Below are 7,007 nucleotides of genomic sequence, written 5' to 3' on the forward strand. Positions count from 1 at the left end.
CACAAAGATTATCTAGTCCAACTGCCAACCCACCCCCACCATGACCACTAACCATGTCCCTCAGTGCCACAACCACTAATTTCTTGAACACCTCCAGGGATGGTGACTCCACCACCACCCTGGGCAGCCTGCTCCAATGCCTCACCACTCTCTTGGAGAAGAAGTTTTTACTAATATCCAACTTGAACCCCCCTGGTCCAACTCAAGGGCATTACCTCTCATCCTGTCGCTGTTACTTGAGAGAAGAGGCTGATCCCTACCTCTCCACAAGCTCCTTTCAGGTCATAGAGAGCGATGAGATCTCCCCTGAGACTCCTCTTCTCCAGACTAAATGATCCCAGTTCCTCTGGTCATAAGACGTGTGCTCCAGACCCATCTCAGCTTTGTTGCCCTTCTCTGGATGTGCTCCAAGGCCTCAGTGTCTTTCTTGTAGTGAGGGGCCCAAAACTGAACTCAGCAGTCAAGGTGCAACTTCACTATGACTGAGTACAGAGGGACTCAGCATCTCCCTGCTCCTGTTGACCTAAGCTCTGAGAAATGATGTTCCTGTCCCATATTCCTCAAGGTACAACAGACCAAAGAGTATCAATCCAACATCTTCTTGAGAAAACTTTAACGTACCTGAATGAATAAAAACTGCATTCAACTTTGTAGATAAATACATTCTGGAGATGAGCGAGTCTCAGCTGCTGGGAATTCCATGCTGATTAGTGAAGCAGCATGGCCACAGAGGGTTGGCTGCCTGCTCCCCAGCTGGCTTTGTGGTACCCAGCCCCTGGCCACAGCAGGCAGCTGGCTCTGCAAAGCAGCACACCTCACTTTGCCAGACGCATAAAAAGTCACTACTAAAACCTACAGCTGAATCAACCACACACACGATATTGGTTAGCACAGGAAATAAGCAAAGTAAGCGGCAAAAAGATTATGCTCAATCTGTTTGCATGTGTGTTCATTTGCATGTGTGTGAACAGTAACCAAAGAAGGTGCCCATTCAATCAGAGCAACGTATACAAGTGGATTTAAAAGGTTACGAACAAACATGCCAAATGCATTCAGTGAGTACAGCTGTTTGCCTGTTTGGTTATACTTCATTTTACAGACCATTTGTTTACACCTTTAAAGTAGCCATATGCATAGAGAAAAAGCTGATAATATAAAATGCTCTCCAGCCATTCTCCACCACAACTACTCTTTTAGGGCTTTACTATACACAAAAGAACTGTTTTGAAAGTTGCTCAAGAACACAAGGCAGATTTCCAAGAACCTTCCACTCCATGCAGTTTTCAAAGATCAGACACTGAAAAGAGCTGATGAAAGGAATAGCTTGACCTTGAGCAACCGGGGAAGAGTGAAGGAGCTGAATGTACCTCTGGTGTATAGTCCCTCTGGAACGGAAATATTTAAGCAAGATTTCACCTCAAATGAGATGAAAACAAACTGGCAGTAAGTAAGGGCTTCATCTGACAAAGCGTCACACACTGGTGTATGTGGTACATTTGATTGCTATCAGATGATCCAGGCAGAAGAATCATAGAATCACAGAATAGTTTGGGTTAGAAGGGACCTCAAAGATCACCCATGTCCAAACCCCTGCCATGGGCAGGGCTGCCCCCTCTGGCTCGGGCTGGCCAGGGTTCCATCCAACCTGGCCTTGAGCGCCTCCAGGGATTAGGGAACCCACAGCTTCTCTGGGCAAAGAGATGATAGGAAGAAAAGAAGATGACAGAAATTCAGCATGGTGAGAAGATGAGCAGAATGATGCTTGGAAATAAACCAGATTACAGCAGAAATCCAAAGAGTCATCCTAGGGAGGCTACCCAGTGATCTGTATCTCTTAGTAACTCAGTTCAATGTTTGGAGGTTGCACACAACCTAAAATTAAGCTCAGACTCTGATGCTGCAAAAGAGACTGTCTCCAAAGTCATGCAAAAGGAAATTATGTTGAGCTTAAAACAAGTTGAGCAAGTTACAGTGAACTCCATGGGTCAAGGTAATGTTACCACGTGGAGAGAGAAATGTGTGTGTGTGTGTGTGTGTGTGTGCTTGCAAAAGGATTACTTCATTTCTGGCAAACGCAGAGTGGACAGAAACACTCATTTGAAGCACTGCGAGCTGAGGGGAATTGACAATCTGTCCAAAGCCTGCTGCAAGATCTGAAAGGCAAATAAAATTACTAACTTTCAGCTGGACCCTGTTACAGTTACAAGTTTGTTGCCAGAAGTAACAATGGTAAGTGGTGAAAAGAAAGAGTTCCAGGAGCCAAAAATGCATCAATGTTTAGAAGTTCAGGCTTTATTGTGAAGAGTCTGTTCTGTAAGAGAAGAAACGAAACTTGACCCAGTGGTGAATGAACCACCATAAACATAAACAAGTAGAAAATATTCACAACTACGCTTGGAAAAACAGTACCTTATCCTTATTGGATTAAAGTAAGTATAGGAATACTTGCTCATTGCTGCAATAGGGAAGCAAAATTCCAAGTGTCTGAAGACATAAACACTCCAAAACTTGATCAAGTTACAGAATGGCAGCTACAAAATTCCATCTTAGAAAGCTTCATCCTCCAAGTATTTCCCTGCTAGGATGACCATTTGAGTCAGTTAAAAATATTGGAAGCGTAAGCACTGATGACTGGCACTTCAAGAAAGAGCCAGAACACACAAAAAGGAAGGCAAATTTCCTGCAACAGGAATTGCATTAAATAATGAAACAGCAACTGATAATGCGTGTTAGGCTAAACTGTGTGCAGTGCGGCTACATTCAGATTGGATCTACAATACAGCATTGGTTTCTGATAAACAACATGCTTTAGATGAAGAACTGGGGTAGCTGTGATGCTGGAAGAGAACATCAGAGGAAATGAGATTTTATGGATAGGTAAAAGATGGATAGCACTTCATAGAAAGCTCCGATTTTGGGCTCTAGGTCCTGTCACCACTTTCCATAGTGCGGGCCTGCTTTTGCCAGAGGTATCGATGGCTTCAGACAGCAATCATCACATGAGCTACTGCTCCAGAGGAATGCATGTTGGGCAATAAGCAGCAGCACCATCCCAGTGTCAGGGCAGGAGGAAGGTGAGAGGAGATGAAGCTCCCAGTTCCCATAGGGCCTCAGACAACAACCAATACAGGTTCAACAAGTAAGTGCACCAGGGTAAGCAGATAAAGACATTTCAGTTGCAAGCACAGACAATCATGCAAAGCAGCTCAGAGCTTATCTGAAGTCCAGTGCTAAATTTAGGTTCAAGCTTGGGATCTTGTATCATATCACAGCAGCCTATGAGGTCAGGTTTAGCTGAGAAGAGATGGGTGTGCTACGGGGACCACTGTCCTTAGGAGTCTGGGTATTTCCTTCAGAGCCCTGAGATAACAGTTCTGCTTGCCCTTTACCTTTGCATTGTAGGGTAAGTTCTTACCTATAAGAAAACATAGGAAATAGGGCAAGGAAGGAGAAAGGGTGAACAAGTGTATCCTGCCAATTAGGAAAAGGCAGTCTTGAAAAATTCTGTGGTTCCTTCACCAGATCCCACATGCAAAACCATCCATAGCCCGATGACTATCCCACTGCCTGACAGAGCTCAGAAGGCTCACAGGGAGCAAAATGCTGGCATCAGCCTAAAGTAAACAGATGAAGGAAAAAATTAAGCAAAACACAGCCCATAAACAGAGGAACAAGGATACTAGCTCATTTGTAGCTGGTGGTCAGCTGGGAAGTTATCTACTCTCAGTGGCTTGAGATGAAAATACCCTCAAATAATCCCATAATCCCTCTGTGGTTTTGGTTTGTTTGTTGTTGTTTTGTATAATATTAAAACAAACAAACAAACAACAATTAATCCTGCTTTAAAAAACACATCCGATAAGAACACAGCCATTGCACTCTAGATTATTTCCATGAGAAGGTTTAATTTCAAACAGATGATAGTCATTATGTGAAGCAAACACGAGTAAAAATCCTGAGTAATGGACTCTGAAATATAATTATTTTAAACAGCCTACTTAAATAACAGCAAGCATACTAAATCCACACATGGACACTTAAGAAAGGGAAGGATGAAGGCTGAACACTTCCCAGTGTGGCAGATGTACTGTCCCATCCAATGTGATGGAAGCTGGTGGCATGGCCATGCACTCCGCTCCTTCCTCACCTCTCCTGTTCAATCTTTGGCATCATCCAAGCACAGTACAGGATCTTACTGCAGCAAAAGAGCCACCAAAGCCAGATCAAACATAAAAGGTTGAAGTCATGGTTTGAAGCAGTTTCCCATCTCAGCTCCTTGGCACAAATGTACCACTGCCAAAGAAAGGCATTTATGGCCATTTAGTCTTAGCCTACAGGTTCACAGTAGTAGTATTATTTCTAGGTTAGAAGCAGACCATGCTATTTTATTCATATTCTCCTACCTCTCTCCCAACATATATACCGCATTCTTAGTTTATTGGAAATAACCGGAAGCTTACTCGCCTTCTTCAGCTCTGATATAAAAGGTCAAGTCAATTTTAGGCCAGTTCTTGAGGTACAATAAAATATAACCACAGAAAGGAGACTTCCCAGGAATTACCATTATTTTCATCCTGAAGAGCAGAGTGGAAGCCACATAAGACTGTGAATTTCTTATTTAATTTTGGAGCAAGGAAGACCTAGGTTTAAAGTGCAAGACACATACAGTTTCATTTTCAAGGCAGAAGTTCAGCACCAAGTAGCTAAACAGGTAAATGAGCAGGTGACTTTGTTTTAAATTCACAAGGAAGCTGTGGTTCCTGCAGTCCTTCACACTTCCCCCAAAATAGAAGACCATCACTCATACACTTCCAGTTCACTTACCCACACAAGCAGAAGACAGACCAATATTCTGCAGTGGAAATTACTACCTGGAGCTACCTCTACTCTTTAAGTTAGAGCACCTGCTAAGCAAAGTCTACTGGCTAGAGGTCGTGGATCACCATCTTAAAAACTTGTAACTAGTGTACTCCGTATCAAAACATGGTGCCAGTTGCAGGCTGGTTTTGCATGGCTAGCTGCAAGTGGTTGCACTGTCATCTGGACAGCTGTTTGATAGAGCTCCAGAGGTCTGCTTCTTCCCTCTTTGTATTCCTCTGCTCTTTGGACAGAGAATGCATGGAGTGCTCTGGAGGAAGCCAGCACCATGCTCATCCCAGCACTTATAGGCAGCTATGGCAGCATTTGACAGGACCACAGGTAATTGCTTCTAACCTGACAATAGATCCTATCATTTCAGATCACAGAATTCACAGCGTTATTAGGAACAATAAATAGGTTAGAATTTCTTGCATATGTTTTTACAGCTGCCCTTTGCCTTGCACAGTTGTACTCACAGTAATTTATGCACCTGGGTGGAATGACGGAAAAGGAGAAGACCAAAAGTCTGTCCAAAATAAACACTTCCAACCTGCTATAAACGATAATAAAACAGTTTTATGTAAGACTAGCTCGCTTGTTGCTGTGCAGAAGGTTTTGCTTGCAGTGCACAGAAAGACTCACTGCACACAGGAAAAAAAAGACTAGACATCTTAGGAGAAATGCACAGAATTGTAGGTGTTGGTAGGGACCTCTGGAGATCGACTCCAATCCCTGCTAAAGCAGGTTTCCTAGAGTATGTTGCCCTGGAAAGCGTCCAGGCGGGTCTTGAATATCTCCATAGAAGGAGGCTCCACCACCTCTCTGGGCAACTTGTTCCAGTGCTCTCTCATCCTTACCGTAAAGAAGTTCTTTCTCAAGTTCATATGGAACTTCTGTTGTTCCAGTGTCTGCCCATTGCCCCTTGTCCTACTGCTGCGTTTGTTTTTTTTTTTTTTTCACCTTTAAAACACGGCGTCAAAACTCCAAACGGGCATCATACCCCAAATGGAACCAGTGCTGGCATCAGCCCACCACCCGCGTGGGGGCGGCAGGCATGGCTGGGTCCACATCCCTGCGCCGGGGCCTGCTCACCAGGCCTCTCATGGCCTCACAGCCCAGCTCAGGCAGCATTTTGAAGTGCAGTGGTGCTGGCAGTTCCTGGTTGGAAGCCCGGCGGAGAGGGTGGTTGTTTGCTCTGGTTTGCTGAGTGAAAATCACATGGAACAACAGTCTGTAATGGTGCAAGCAGCAGGAGGCAGGGCTGCTGGAGTACTTACAAGTGAGAAAAGCACAGTGCAGGGAAGAGCTGCAGGACACTACACCTACTTAACCCCTGCACTGCCTGGGCTTAAACCTCTGATGTAAGCACAGAGCTACATTTTTGGCATTTGAGAGAAGGGGAAGGAGGGGGCAGGATGAAAAGACATGCTACAGTGCCAATAAAATGGGACTTGAACCAAACAAAAAAAGAGTGAGCTCTTTCAGATGCCATCATTTTCAAAATACTTTGCCGGTTCTTAACAAAATGAAGCGTTGTGAAGGGTAAATATTTCTAAATATTCTAAATATTCAGCTACCAAAGCTTTTTTTTTTCCCCCATTAAAAAGCTGCTTTCTGTATCTTTTCTCTTCCCACGAACTAGATATTCATTCTGACAGATGCAGAACGCTGACTAGCTGGGATTTTTGTGCAGACATACAGGATTAAACACAGTGTCTTTGGCTCTCTCCTTCCCCACCCCTGCACCCTCCCTTGGTTTTCCTTTGACTCTTAAGCAAACCTACCAACTTGCTCTATGCATGGGAGGAAAGGGGATTTTACTCTAGTAAATTCTATCAACCAGTGCCAGAAAGAGCAGTGCTGGCCTTTCAAACAGAAGCGAAAGATGGCTTTGCCGGGCTTTCTCTCTCCCGTCAATGAGAATTGACAAGGAGAGAGACACAACAATGGCCCATTCTGGATCAAAGGCCTTTAGGAATCAAAGGAAACATCTCTACCTGAGTCCTGGGGCTCGTGCTCCTTTGGCCCTATCAGTACCCCTCAGCCTCAGAGTCCCCACCTCCATGAGGATGTCCCATGGACACAAATGATGCTATGGGAGTGACAAGGAGTCACAAGGAACAGTGGGATGTCTTTTCAGTTCACAG

The sequence above is a fragment of the Numida meleagris genome, chromosome 2 (genome assembly GCF_002078875.1).
Source record: "Numida meleagris isolate 19003 breed g44 Domestic line chromosome 2, NumMel1.0, whole genome shotgun sequence".
NCBI classification, from domain to species: domain Eukaryota; kingdom Metazoa; phylum Chordata; class Aves; order Galliformes; family Numididae; genus Numida; species Numida meleagris.